This window comes from Heptranchias perlo, chromosome 28 (genome assembly GCF_035084215.1).
Source record: "Heptranchias perlo isolate sHepPer1 chromosome 28, sHepPer1.hap1, whole genome shotgun sequence".
NCBI lineage: Eukaryota > Metazoa > Chordata > Chondrichthyes > Hexanchiformes > Hexanchidae > Heptranchias > Heptranchias perlo.
This window is the reverse complement of record NC_090352.1, coordinates 37,883,305-37,898,863: the sequence shown is the minus strand read 5'-3', so window position 1 is coordinate 37,898,863 and position 15,559 is coordinate 37,883,305. Positions and strand designations below refer to the sequence as shown.

Sequence of the window (15,559 nt, the reverse complement as noted above, 5' to 3'; positions counted from 1 at the left end):
TTAAAATCTCTCCTCTCGGAAGAATAACAAGGCATTCAGAATCGGCCGTGGCCTGATTCGAATGGCGGAACAGGGCTCGAGGGGCTGAATGGCCACCTCGTGTTCCTAATCCAGAGCTACTTTTGTTTTTTCCGATGATGGGCGAGGGGAGAAGAGAGAGGAAATTAAAACAGTGGCTCTTTTGCGGAATGTCTCGAGTCTGTTACTTGACCTGTTCCCCCGCCCCCAGTGTTGTTGAGGGGAACGGAGACACATTATCTTAATTCCTAGTATTGATGGTGCTGCTACATTTACAAATGGGAGTTTTACTAATTTTGTATTAATATATATAAATATATATATATTTGAAAGCTCTGTTTCCAAGTGTTAGCCTCTCGTACTCTGCTGTTTCGCTAAATAAAATGATCGCTCTCTTATCGGAGCCAGCGTCGTCCTTTTTCCCCCCCCCCCCTCTCCCCCGACGCGCCCTGACCAGGAACGCGTTTCGATCCCGTTGAACGGGGGGCCCAGTGGCGTCGAGGCAGCGGCGGTTTTAACCCGGCCAGGCGGGCGGACGTTGGCGTTCCTCGAGCTGAAACAGGCAGCTGGAGCTCGATTCGGCCGTCCTGCGTGTTTTTTTTCCCTTTCGGAGATGGGTCGGGGGACCGAGGAGCTCCTTCTTTCGACGGTGGATTTGGATCACCGGTGGCGGGAGGGGGCCTGGGGAACCGCGAGGGGCCACTGAGAGGGGGGGGGAAACACCTGAGGTCGCCTTACGGCTCGGGAGGAGGCCATTCGGCCCATCGTGCCTGTGCTGACTCTTTGAAAGAGCTATCCAATCAGTCCCACTCCCCTCCTCTTTCCCCATAACCCTGCAAATGTTTCCTTTTCAACTATTTGTCCAATTCCCTTTTAATAGTCACTAATGAATCTGTTTGCACCACCCTTTCAGGCAGTGCATTCCAGATCATACCAACTGCATAATGCGTAATAAGATTTCTCCTCACATCTTCCTCTCTGGCTTTTCCCCCCAATTATCTTAAATCTGTGTCCTCTGGTTACTGACCCTCCTGCCAGTGGAAATAGTTTCTCCTTATTTACTCCATCAAAACCCCTCATAATCTTGAACACCTCGATCAAATCTCCCCTTAACCTTCTCTGCTCTAAGGAGAACGATCCCAGTCGCTCCACGTAACTGAAACCCCTCATCCCTGGCACCGTTCTGGTAAATCTCCTCTGCACCCTCTCCAAGGCCTTGACATCCTTCCTAAAACTGTGGTGCCCAGAATTGGACACGAGGTGTTGGTAGTTTGTGAGGCCTGGCCTTGGATTAGATTTAGGCGGGAGCTTAAACAGGTGGTTTTACATAAAGAAAAAAAACCCGTGGAGGGAAATTTGGGGCTCAGTGTGGTTTTAGCACAAGCCCCTGATATCTGATTCTAGGGTTGCCAACTCTCGACGTATTCCTGGTGGTTTCATCACATGGCTTGCTGCCTCCAACCGCCCCGCCCCCACGCCTTCCCGCCATTGGTCGCGTCCATCATCGTGAAGCTCCGCCTTCCCACGGTCAATTGGAAAGCGATAAAACTCTCTTATCCAATTGGATGATTCTTGACTGCCAGCCAAGCGGCCTTTATTTCCCCATCGCCAACATTTTTATAACTACTAAACAGAAATGTTCAAAGAAAATGGAAAAAAAAAACACTTTTTAATGCCTCTATGATTTTTCTCCTGGGTTTTTTGATCCCAGCGGTGGCCCGGAGATTAACCTTCAATTCCTGGAGACTCCAGGCCATTCCTGGAGGGTTGGCAACCCTATGATTCTGACCTGAGAGTTGCTGATGTTTGGCTGTTTCGAGCTGCCCTGAAACTACACTCATTGAAAACCCGCCTACCAGAACTGATCGAGTGCTGATTGTTTTAAAAAAAAAAGATGGGTTGGTCAAGTGGAGATTATTTTGATCCTTGCATTTTAAACGAATTTTAGTTTAACACGTTTCCGCTGCAGTCTCCTAACGTGACTGCAGGCGTCAGCCGTGACTCAGTGGGTAGCACTCTCGCCTCGGAGTCAGAGGTCGTGGGTTCAAGCCTCGCTCTAGAGTCTATTATCCAGACCGACCCTCCCAGTGCAGTAGTGAGGGAGTGCTGCATTGTCAGAGGTGCAGTTTTTTGGATGAGACGTTACACTGAGGCTCTGTCTGCCCCCTCAGGTGGATGTAAAAGATCCCATGGTGCGATTTCAAAGAGGAGGAGGGGAGTTCTTTTCCCCCCACCCCCCACCCACCCCTTGTCCTGACCAATATTTATCCCTCAACCAACATCGCTAAAGAAAACAGATGATTTGGTCATTATCTCATTGCTGAATGTGGGATCTTGCTGTGCGCAAATTGGCTGCTGCGTTTCCTATGTTACAACAGTGACTACACTTCAAAAGTGCATCATTGGCTGTAAAGGGAGGGGCGATGAAAATCAGGGGAGGCGCAAGAGGCCAGAATTGGAGGAGCTCAGAGATCTCGGAGGGTTGGAGGTGTTTACAGAGATGGGGAAGGGCGAGGCTTCCCCATCACTGGAGAGATTTGAAAACAAGGATGAAAATTTTAATGCGCTTTGGGATATCCTGAGGTCATGAAAGGGGTGATATAAACGCAATGTGGATGAAGGGTTTCAGCGGCAGAGGTGGTCTTGGTGATGGGAAAGGATGTGGGCTCAAAGCTCAGCTCTGGGCTGAACAGGATGCCACGGTTTCACATAATTTGGTTTAGTGTGAGCTAGTGGGCATGGAGATGGATGGAGTAGGTAGTGAGGGGAGAGGAGTCAGGGAGGGGGTGTGTCGGTAGGGAGGGCTTGGATTCAGTAGGGAGGGGTGGAGTCAGTAGAGAGGGGGTGGAGTCGGTAGGGAAGGGGTGGAGTCAGGGAGGGGTGGAGTCAGTAGGGAAGGGGTGGAGTCGGTTAGGAGGGGGTGGAGTCGGTAGGGAAGGGGTGGAGTCAGGGAGGGGTGGAGTCAGTAGGGAAGGGGTGGAGTTGGTTAGGAGGGGGTGGAGTCGGTAGGGAGGGAGTGGAGTTTGTGGCAGTGACTCGGTCTTCAGGATGTTCAGTTGAGGCATTTGTGATTCCTCCATGACAATGTTGGATGGGGAGTTTTGCAGCATGGACATAACGTGGTGGTTGGGTTGAGGTAGAGCTGGGCATCACCAGGATACAGGCGGAAACTGACCCTGTGCCTGCAGATGACGTCACCTAGGACAGGTGTGTAGATGAGGGCAATGCAGTTGATGTGGTGTCTCTGGACTTTCAAAACGCGTTTGATAAAGTGCCGCGCAGTAGGCTTATCATCAAGATTGCACTTCTTCACACAAAGGGGAGTGGAAATCTGGAACTCTCTCCCCCAAAAAGCTGTTGAGGCTGGGGGTCAATTGAAAATTTCAAAACAACAACTTGCATTTATATAGAGCCTTTAACGTAGTAAAACGTCCCAAGGCGCTTCACAGGAGCGATTTTCAAACAAAATTTGACACCAAGCCACATAAGAAGATGTGAGGACAGTTGTTAATCAAAGAGGTAGGTTTTAAGGAACGTCTTAAAGGAGAGAGGTTTAGGGAATTCCAGGGCTTAGCGCCCAGGCAGCTGAAGGCACTGCCGCCAATGGTGGAGCGATTAAAATCAGGGATGCGCAAAATGCCAGAATTGGAGGAGCGCAGAGATCTCGGAGGGTTGTAGGGGCTGGAGGAGGTTACAGAGATAGGGAGGGGGCGAGGCCCTGGAGAGATTTGAAAACAAGGATGAGAATTTTAAAATCGAGGTGTTGGCGGACCGAGAGCCAATGTAGGTCAGCGAGCACGGGGTGATGGGAGAACGGGACTCGGTGCGAGTTAGGATACCGGCAGCAGAGTTTTGGATGAGCTCAAGTCTATGAAGGGTGGACGATGGGAGAGCGGCCAGGAGAGCGTTGGGATAGTCGAGTCTGGAGGTGACAAAGGCACGGATGAGGGTTTGAGGAGCAGATGAGCTGAGGCAGGGCCGGAGGCGGGCGATGTTACGGAGGTGGAAGTAGGCGGTTTTCGTGATGGAGTGGATATGGGGTCGGAAGCTCATCTCCGGGTCAAATTGGTTGCTAAAATTGCGAACAGTCTGGTTCGGCCTCAGACAGTGGCCAGGGAGGGGGAAGGAATTGGTTGCATAATTTATAGATGTTTGCTCGGTAAGGGTATTAAGGGTTACGGAACCAAGGCGGGTAGATGGAGTTAAGATACGGATGAGCCACGATCTAAGTAAATGGCGGAACAGGCTCGAAGGGCTGAATGGCCTCCTCCTGGTCCAGTGCTACATTTGTAAATGGAAACAGCTGGTGAGCAATATTGGGCGGGGCCAGAACACCTGTCACTCCCGGTGATTGACAGTGGGCGTGGGCAGCGCGCGCCGCTGCTGCCAACACGTGGCAGTGGGCGGGGTCGGAACACCTGTCACTCCCGGTGATTGACAGTGGGCGTGGGCAGCGCGCCGCCGCTGCTGCCAACACGTGGCAGTGGGCGGGGTCGGAACACCTGTCACTCCCGCTGACTGACAGTGGGCGTGGGCAGCGCGCGCCGCTGCTGCCAACACGTGGCAGTGGGCGGGGTCGGAACACCTGTCACTCCCGGTGACTGACACTTCGGCGTTCCGGCAAAACCCGAGACTTCGCCCAAGATTCGCGAGAATTGCATGTAAACAAAATGTGGACTCATGTCTTGACTAAAGATCGGGTGGCGCGCAAAAAGTACCCACTGCGGACTATAACTAACCATTTCCGTTTCCAGTTGGCATAATGTCACATTTAAAAACGATCGCTGACAGAAAGTGACTGAAATTCTAACGTTTTGACGATAAACCCCACGCTGTTCCACTTTAAATTTAGGCCTAGTTTCGGGGAGGCGTAAGGCGGAAGTCCCCCCCCCCTATTTCGCGCCGATTGGCTGAAATACTTGATTGACATGCGTTGATGGGCGGGCGTTGAGTCAATTCCAGGCTGGGTTGGCTGGTGCGGATGTCAATCAAACAAGATCATATCCGCGGCCGGCCTTGTTCGTCTCCCCTCCCACCTTTGCTTTGCTGCTGCTGCCGCTGCCTGTCTGGTTGTTGTCAACGTCTACAGAGTGGCGACAGTGAAGAAGCGACCGGGTTTGTATCAGATTTTAATATCCGTCCGTAATTAGATCTGTACTTTCTCCAGAGAAACTTCTGGAAAGAGGAAACCAAGATGCCTCATTCTGTGATGGTCCCTTTCACTCTGCTGGGCTGTTCGGTGTGTTCATTGGAAGCTCGGCTTACACCTGTTTACCTGAGGGAAGGACACTCCCACATTACCAACCAGGATAAAGAATGCATAATCTGGCACCTTCATGTCTTTCCATGTTAAAGAAAAGGAAGAAGTTGCATTTATACAGCGCCTCAGGACGTCCCAAAAAATCTTTACAACTAATTAAGTATTTTTTGAAGTGTAGTCACTGTTGTAGTAGAGGAAATGTGGCAGCCAATTTGCACACAGCAAGGCCCCACAAACGGTTATGTGGTAAACGACCAGATAATCTGTTTTAGTGATGTATGGTTGAGGCGATAACATTGGCCAGGACACTGGGGAGAACTTCCCTGCTCTTGGAGATAGTGCTTGTGGGATCTTTTACGTTAATTTGAGAGGGCAGATAGGGCCTCGGTTTAACGTCTCATCTGAAAGACGACACCTCCGACAATGCAGCGCTCCCTCAGTACTACACTGGAGTATCAGCCTGGATTATTTGTTCAATTTTCTGGAGTGGGATTTGAACCCACGACCTGTTGACTGAGGCGAGAGTGCTACCCACTGAGCCACAACTAATACATTTAATTGTGGCTGCAGCGTGTACTACCTATATGATGTGCTGCAACAACTCGCCAAGGCTTCTTCGACGGCACCTCACAAACCCGCGACATCCACCACCTAGAAGGACAAGGGTAACACGACGGTGCATGGGAACACCATCACCTCCAGTTACCCCTCCAAGTCACACACCATTCTGACTTGGACATATATCGCCGTTCCTTCATCGTCGCTGGGTCAAAGTCCTGGAACTCCTGACCTAACAGCATTGTGGGAGAACCTTCACCACACAGACTGCACCATCTTTTCAAGGGGCAACTAGGGATGGGCAATAAATGCCAGCCTTGCCAGTGATGCCCACATCCTGAGAATTAATATAAAAAAATGTTGATGGTGATACTTTTATTGTGCCCCACCCTGCTGTACTTGAATTTTTTTTTGGTCCTTGTGTGAACAACTGAGAATGGGCATTGTGGCCATACACCCTCTTGTTGGGAGACCCTGTATTTGTCTGTGACTAATTTATTGACTGTGTTATTGTGGATAATGCATACATGATGCTCCTCGTTTTTGCTTTTGAATTATTGCAAACTGCGGTCATAGTGAATTGTTTGTTCTGGTGGTGTTAATCGTGCATGGTAACCATGGTATGTGTCAAGTGCAGCACTACATTGGGTAACTGGTAGAGGATTACAGCAAACTCATTGTCTTCTGATCTAAAAGTGCAGATTGCAGGGATAGAATGCTAACCAGATGTGGCGAGCAAAGATATCTTGTATATGTTACAAATCTCTAACCAGATTGATGGGGCTGAGATAAGTATGAGAGAGAGTTTTCCATGCAATCAAGCTAGTTCTCGCTGCAGACCATGTGAAATTTGTTCTATTGTGAATTCTAACCCAACCATTTAGGAGAGTGAACAAGGCCATCAGCCACAGGCAAAACCACAAAAGGTAAAGCTATTCTGCATATATCCACATAACTGTGGAAACTAAGCAAAGATTATTAATCCAAGCTTGTAGCTCCCACTGTTTAATTCTCATAGAGTCACAGAGTTATACAGCACGGATAGAGGCCCTTCGGCCCATCGTGTCCGCGCCGGCCATCAGCCCTGTCTACTCTAATCCCATATTCCCAATTCTGACCTGTGTTATTCCACAGATGACACATTTGTGCTGCCAGTAGTATGGGAACTGTTAGGTTCCATAAAGAATGTGATTATTTTTGGCTGTCGTTATCCTTATAGCTATATATAGATATTAACGTAGGAGCAGGAGGAGGTCATTCAGCCCCTCAAGCTTGCTCCACTGTTCAATTCGATCATGGCTGATCTGTTCCTCAATTCCATTTTTCCGCTTCAGCTCCATATCCCTTGATACCCTTACCTAACAAAAATCTATCGCTCTCAGTCTTGAAAGCTCCAATTGTTTCCCAGCATCCGCAGCCTTTTGGGGGGAGAGATTTCCCAGATTTCTACTACCCTTTGTATGAAAAGTGTTTCCCGATTACCCTCCTAAATAGCCTAGCTCTAATTTTCAAATTCAGGTTGTTAATCAATTCAGGTTGTTGTTTACTTGAGTGTGTTGTGAGTTGACATATTAAAATCACTACGTGAGGTTTTGCTCAATCATATTTGACCATTGAGTAGTAACTTTCAAAAATGAATTGGATAAATACTTGAAGGAAAAAAAATTGCAGGGCTATGGGGAAAGAGCAGGGGAATGGGACTATTTGGATAGTTCTTTCAAAGAAGTATCTACCATGATACTATGAATGAATTTGTCACATGTTGTTCTGCTTGTCAGAATGCTGTATTTTCAAATACTGATTCAAGTTTTCTAAGTAATTTCCTGCCAGTTGGTATGTTGCAAGTTTTATGTAAGAGTTTCCTCAATCAGATCTGATTGAGTTTGTTTCTTTTACTGGAAGGGGAAAAGAAGAAGGGAGGTAGGTGGCTTAAGATAGCTAAGAGTGGTTCAATTTGTATTGTACCTTATTAGGTCTCTTAGAAACATCTTCAACTGCTTTTCACGTGCTTAATTACTTTGTCATGTAGGCATGGCAGCCATAGTGCGCATACCAAGATGCCACAAACAGCAATTTGATTTTATTAGTTTGTTGGTTAGAGCAAGGAGAGAACTCTACCTGAGTCACCAGAAAAGGCAGATAGGACCATGATTTAACATCTCATCTGAAAGACGACACCTCTGACAATACAAGACTCTGTATTGCACTGGAGGGTCAGTTTAGGAGCTCAACTCCTTGGTTGAGCCCATAACCTTCTGATTCAGAAGCAAGAGTGTTATCAACTGAACCAAGCTGACTGAGCAATTTGAGAGTAAAATGTCTATCTGTCTACCTTAACAAATCTTATATCTGCGTGAAGTTCCTGTCAACTTTTCCATTATAAATTCCTATTTCCACATTTATAATGGAAACTGCTTATGTAAACTTGTCACACTGTAATTACATCCTCCTATCAATGGTGGCACTGTGGTGCCTCAGTTTTGCACTTCAAAGAAACTTCTGTAGTCTAACCAACTCTAGTTCTCTGCTTTCTAAATTGCTGCAAGTTTAACTCTAATAATATAAAATCAAAGTATGTAAAAATAAGGACAGAATGTATGACTTTAAAATAGGGACTCATTTGGATCTACATACCCTGATCCAGTTATCCCCAATTACATCTACACACCCTGATCCAGTTAATCCCCCACCCTCTAGCCATGCTTCACCTGAAGAACACATTTGGTCTTTACTCTCCCTGTGCAAAGCCACAGGAGGTCGACTAGTAATTCTATAATTGCTCAGATATTTACAAAAGATGTTTATTGCCAAAATTGTAATGTATAGACTTCACTAATGTGCCCAGAATGCAGTGCTTTGCACTTTGCCTTGTCCTGTTTAGTAATGGATTGGTCTACATGGTCTGGTTATGTGCCTGGGAAAAGAAATCATATTTTTGAGCTCTGTACTTGTTTCGTTTTATTTTGAATTGTGGACTGGTCATCATTTTATTATAATGTTCCCCTCTGGATGCAGAGCTTGCCTTTCAGTTGGTAATGCTGCTGGCCAACTGTTCCTCCCTTACACACTTAGGAAACTGATCGTTTATTTATATTGGTCCAGAATTTGTTGCAGCAGGGCAACAAATGGCGCCTGCCGTTAGTGAGACTTGCCCTTGCCCATTTAATCTCCAATGTATTTTGAGCTCCAAGTTGCTGGAATTGTGAGATGGAAACAGCGTGGCGCCCCCCCACAGGGCATCTGGCATCTATGTGAACAAGGATTGTGAAATTAACAGCACAAGGACTGAGAAAGAAATGCAAGTTAGAATGGTGAATTCAATGTCAAATCAGGTACAGAAAGAGAAATAAAGAGAGGGAGAGAAAGATCGTATTAAGAGAGAGAGAGAGAGAGAAAAAAAGACAAAGAAAAAGTAAAAAAAAATCTCCAACAACAATTGAAACCTGAAGGAATCAGACTCCACACTTGTAATAGTTGATTTTCAGTGCCAGAGAGGTTGACTGGCAGTAATTAACACTTACCACGTCATTAAAAGGGCACTTAGACTGAAATAAACAAGCCTTGACTTTCTGTGGCAAGTTTAGTTTGTATCCACCACACAAATACAGCAACTTCACGCCATTCAATGTATTTCAATGGTGAGGCAGACAGCGAGATGCCGTTTTTGCAAAGCTAATGGCGGAGCGGCGTATCTCGAACAGCTACATTCGGATTTCACGTGTTTAACTGCGCAGCTGCTTTCGCTTGAAGATGCTGTATGATTTGCGTGTAAATAATGGTGAGCACCATTAGCCTCACCGTTATTTTGACACCAAATTATGGGCCATTATTGTAATTTGCTCCCTTATTTTTAGTTATCTTTTGCCACACATACCTGGTTAATATGCTTCCAGACCTCTGTGACATTCTACGCAGTGCATGTAAACAGCCTGGTGTTATTCATTCACTTTTCTGATTATTAATTAACTACCCATTGGGGTAGTTCTGGCCTGAACTCAAATAAGAAGGAAGAGTGTGTCATGTCATGTTTGTAATTTCAAATCCTAGTGACACATGCATATTGTGCTGAACATTTTGGAGGGGGAGGGCGAACAGCCAGCTGTCGTGGTGCACATAGGCACCAACGATATAGGTAAAAAAGGGGATGAGGTCCTAAAAGCAGAATATAGGGGGTAAATTAAAAAATAGGACCTCAAAGGTAGTAATCTCAGGATTGCTGCCAGTGCCACGTGCTAGTCAGAGTAGAAATAGGAGGATATTTCAAATGAATACGTGGCTAGAGGAATGGTGCAAGGGGGAGGGATTCAAATTCCTGGGACACTGGAGACGGTTCTGGGGGAGGTGGGACCAGTACAAACCGGACGGTCTGCACCTGGGCAGGGCCGGGACCGCTGTCCTAGGAGGAGTGTTTGCTAGTGCTGTTGGGGAGGGTTTAAACTAAAGTGGCAGGGGGTTGGGGACCTGAGCAGGGAGACAGAGGAAAGCGTATCAGGAAGGGACAGAAGGTATGGAGTAATAGGTAAAGTGTTAAAAAAGGAAAAAGCAGGAACTAAGTGTCACAAAACAGATTTGAAAGTTCTTTATCTGAATGCACGTAGCATTCGGAACAAAATGGACGAGTTAACGGCACAAATAACAACGTATGGGTATGATCTTGTGGCCATTACAGAAACATGGCTGCAGGGTGACAACGACTGGGAATTAAATATGCCAGGGTATTTAACAATCAGGAAGGACAGGCAGGAAGGAAGGGGAGGTGGGGTGGCTATGTTAATAAGGGAAGGAATCACTGTAATACAGATAAATGATATTGGGACAGAGCATCAAGATAATGAAACAGTTTGGGTAGAGATAAGGAATAATAAGGGGAAAAAAACACTAGTGGGCGTAGTATATAGGCCTCCTAATAGTTGCAACTCTGCTGGAAGAAGTATTAATCAGGAAATAGTCGGGGCATGTAATAAGGGAGCAGCTATAATTATGGGGGATTTTAACTATCATATTAACTGGACAAATCAAATTGGGCAGAGCAGCCTTGAGGAAGAGTTCATTGAGTGCATCAGGCATGGATTTCTTGAGCAGTATGTAACTGATCCTACAAGGGGGTAGGCAACCGTGGACCTGGTCCTGTGTAATGAGTCAGGATTAATTAATAATGTCCTAGTTAAGGATCCCCTTGGAATGAGTGACCACAACATGGTTGAATTCCATATCCAATTAGAGGGTGAGAAGGTTGATTCTCAAACAAGCGTACTGAGCTTGAATAAAGGAGACTATGATGGTATGAGAGCGGAATTGATTAAAGTGGACTGGGAAAATAGATTAAAGGGTAAGACGGTACATGAGCAGTGGTGTTCATTTAAGGAGTTATTTTACAACTTTCAAAATAAATATATTCCACTGAGGAAAAAAGGGTGTAAAAGAAATGACAGCCATCCGTGGCAAAGTAAAGAAATCAAGGACTAAAAACAAGGACATATAAGGTAGCCAAAATTAGTGGGAGGATAGAAGATTGGGAAGTCTTCAAAAGACAGCAAAAAGTAACTAAAGGATTGATTAAGAAAGGGAAGTTAGATTATGAAAAGAAATTAGCAAAAAATATAAAAACAGATAGCAAGAGTTTCTATAGTTATATAAAAAGAAAAAGGGCGGCTAAGGCAAACGTAGGTCCCTTAGAGGATGAGACCGGGAAATTAATGGTGGGAAACATGGAGATGGCAAAAATGCTGAACAAATATTTTGTTTCAGTCTTTACGGTAGAGGACACTAAGAATATCCCAACACTGGACAAACAGGGGGCTCTACGGGGGGAGGAGCTAAATACGATTAAAATCACTCAGGAGATGGTACTCAGTAAAATAATGGGACTCAAAGCGGATAAATCCCCTGGACCTGATGGCTTACATCCGAGGGTCTTGAGGGAAGTGACAGTAGGGATTGTGGATGCTTTGGTGATAGTTTTCCAAAATTCCCTGGACTCAGGAGAGGTCCCGGCAGATTGGAAAACTGCTAATGTAACACCGTTGTTTAAAAAGGGTAGAAGGCAGAAGGCTGGAAATTATAGGCCAGTTAGCCTAACATCAGTGGTGGGTAAAATTTTGGAGTCTATTATTAAGGAGACAGTAACGGAACATTTAGATAAGCATAATTTAATAGGACAAAGTCAGCATGGCTTTATGAAGGGGAAGTCATGTCTGACAAATTTGCTTGAGTTCTTTGAGGATATAACGTACAGGGTGGATAAAGGGGAACCAGTGGACATAGTGTATTTAGACTTCCAGAAAGCATTCGACAAGGTGCCACATAAAAGATTATTGCTTAAGATAAAAAATCACGGGATTGGGGGTAATATTCTGGCATGGGTGGAGGATTGGTTATCGAACAGGAGGCAGAGAGTTGGGATAAATGGTTCATTCTCGGACTGGCAACCAGTAACCAGTGGTGTTCCACAGGGGTCGGTGCTGGGTCCCCAACTCTTCACAATCTATATTAATGATTTGGAGGAGGGGACCGAGTGCAACATATCAAAATTTGCAGATGATACAAAGATGGGAGGGAAAGTAGAGAGTTAGGAGGACATAAAAAACCTGCAAGGGGATATAGACAGGCTGGGTGAGTGGGCGGAGATTTGGCAGATGCAATATAATATTGGAAAATGTGAGGTTATGCACTTTGGCAGGAAAAATCAGAGAGCAAGTTATTATCTTAATGGCGAGAAACTGGAAAGTACTGCAGTACAAAGGGATCTGGGGGTCCTAGTGCAAGAAAATCAAAAAGTTGGTATGCAGGTGCAGCAGGTGATCAAGAAAGCCAACGGAATGTTGGCTTTTATTGCTAGGGAGATAGAATATAAAAACAGGGAGGTATTGCTGCAGTTATATAAGGTATTGGTGAGACCGCACCTGGAATACTGCATACAGTTTTGGTGTCCACACTTAAGAAAAGACATACTTGCTCTCGAGGCAGTACAAAGAAGGTTCACTCGGTTCATCCCAGGGATGAGGGGTGGACATATGAGGAGAGGTTGAGTAGATTGGGACTCTACTCATTGGAGTTCAGAAGAATGAGAGGCGATCTTATTGAAACATATAAGATTGTGAAGGGGCTTGATCGGGTGGATGCAGTAAGGATGTTCCCAAAGATGGGTGAAACTAGAACTAGGGGGCATAATCTTAGAATAAGGGGCTGCTCTTTCAAAACTGAGATTAGGAGAAACTTCTTCACTCAGAGGGTGGTGGGTCTGTGGAATTTGCTGCCCCAGGAAGCTGTGGAAGCTACATCATTAGATAAATTTAAAACAGAAATAGACAGTTTCCTGGAAGTAAAGGGAATTAGGGGTTATGGGGAGCAGGCAGGAAATTGGACATGAAGCTGAGCTCGGATCGGTCAATGCCCTGTGGGTGGCGGAGAGGGCCCAGGGACTGTGTGGCCGGGTCCTGCTCCTACTTCTTGTGTTCTTTAGATTTGTGGTTGGGATCAGATCAGCCATGATCTTATTGAATGGTGGAGCAGGCTCGATGGGCCGATTGGCCTACTCCTGCTCCTATTTCTTATGTTCTTATGAAAGTCCTCTCCTTTATTATGATCAGATCAGATGAGAGGAAAGCACCCTGGTCGCAGGAAAGGCATTTAAATATATTACCAGAATAATTACTGTCCTATTTTTTTTATTTCTCCAATTTTCAACCTCCGTACCTCTTGATCTTCCCTGGCCACTCACTGCAACTGAAAAAGTGGGTGACCTGCTTGATGCAACCACCAATGCTGCTTTGATTTGGCTACTAGGGAATCAAGGGATATGGGGATAGGACAGAAAAGTGGAGTTGAGGTAGAAGATCAGGCTCGAGGGGCCGTATGGCCTACTCCTGCTCCTATTTCTTATGTTCTTAGAGATGCGAGGAGGATTCAGGATTGACTTGTGCTACCTCGACAGCAAGTTGCTAAAGATATGTCCCCCTCTCTGGTATTATATTCTGGTGCTGGAATATACTGTGCCATTTCATATATATTTTTGCCTATTTTTTTCTGCTGAAATTGTGGGAGAACAAAAAATAATTGAACAGTAACAATGGGGTTCAGAATTAAGGTTGCAGGGTAAGTATAAACCCTGTTGGTGTGCCAGTGTAAAAAAAATCTGAAAATGATTGTACTTTTTATGCATTTGAAGGTATATGTTGGGTTGTACAAGAACCCTATATGTGGAACAAATTGCAGTGCACAAGCATAGTGGCTTTGGAGGAAGTTCACTGGTTCATCAGACACTCCCACTGACACTACTGGTGCTGAACATAATGGAAAACAAAAGCAAAATACATATATATGTATATAATGGTGAACATAATGGTCTTGGTTGAGCAAAATAATTTTAGTTTCAAGCCCTGAAACAACCAATTCAAATTTGTTTGGGTGCTTCCTTGCATGTGTCTAATGCCAACCTATTTGTTTTCTCTTGGTTATCTGTTCTGGTTGTCTGTCCATCTCCAGCTGAGTGTATTGCATGCCTTTGCCATAATATTCAGCTGTGACCATAAACTCTGTATTCTTGCCACTGACTTCAGCCCCCTCCTTGGCCACTGTCTCAAGCTGAACCAAACTTTTCGCAACCTCGCTGTCCTGATCAACCCTGAGTTGAGCTTCCAACCTCATACCCTCTCCATCACAAGGACTATCTACTTCCACCTCCGTAACATCGCTTGCCTCTGCCCCACCTTGTTCACTTCAAAACCCTCAGCCATGTCTTTGTCGTATTCAGACATAATTATTCCAATGCTCTCCTGGCCGACCTCCCATCCTTCACCTTCCATAAACTTCAGATCATTCACACCTGTGCTGCCCATATCTTATCCCCCACCAAGACACGCTTGCACATCACCCCTTCGTTGACTACTTTGGCTCCCACTCCTCCAACACCTGAAATTTAAAATTCTAATCCTTATGTTTAAATCCTTCCAAAGCCCCTCCCCTCCCTAGCTTTATAACCTCCTCCCGTCGTTAACCCCCCCCCCCCCCCCGCCTTCTGAAAAGCCTTTTCCTCTGACTCTGGCCTCTTGGAGCATCCCCCACCTTCACTTTGCCCCACCATTGTCCTCCTTGCCTTCAGCTGCCTGAAATTCTCTGAACCTCCCTGCTTTTCCACCACCCTCTTTAAAACCAAGCTTTTGGTCACCCCTCACAACTACTCCTTTTGTGGCTTGGCATCTGTTTTTCCTTCAGCATCTATGAAGCACCATATGACATTTCTCTCCGTTAAAGGTGCCATATAGATGCAAGTTGGTGGTGATGGTGTTTGGACCTGCTGTGCTGCAACCTTTGCGTATGGGAGAGTGGATGATTGGTTGAATGATGCATAAATCTGTTCAACAGAAATATTAGAAGTGTAGAGTTGGGATTGAAAAGCATATAAAATTGGTTCATGGGTTATTTACATTTGTATGGATTTGAGTATCTCAGCACAACTAATAGTGGAAAACTTAAAACTCCCCAGACTAATAAACACAACGTTTGCAGATAGCTTGTAAGTGAGTGGTTTGTTGGCTTATTTCATGCATTTGAATGATTTGATGCACTGCGATCAATATGATGCTTCATTTGTGGGTCTTGGCTTTAAAAGCATCTCTTGTATTGGGAATAGATTTTACGATGATGCGCAGTCCAATCTTAAACTTGCACAGTTGTAGGAATGATCTATTTTGAAATATATTTATTTTTAGTATACAAGAGGTG

At 45.4% G+C, this 15,559-nt stretch overlaps 1 protein-coding gene across 7 annotated transcripts in view; it reads left to right on the top strand.

Moving 5' to 3' along the window:
- The first annotated feature begins 4,637 nt into the window (after positions 1 to 4,637).
- The window catches only part of bcas3 (BCAS3 microtubule associated cell migration factor), a 666,368-nt gene continuing 655,446 nt past the window's right edge, over positions 4,638 to 15,559 (top strand). For 6 of the 7 annotated variants that reach the window (XR_010968541.1, XR_010968542.1, XM_068008505.1 and 3 more), the window contains exon 1: positions 4,813 to 5,133. The gene's annotated coding sequence lies outside the window, so the exon portion shown is untranslated. Of the gene's footprint in view, positions 4,680 to 4,812; positions 5,134 to 15,559 lie in introns of those variants that run through there. The other variant, XM_068008504.1, reaches the window with a different exon arrangement.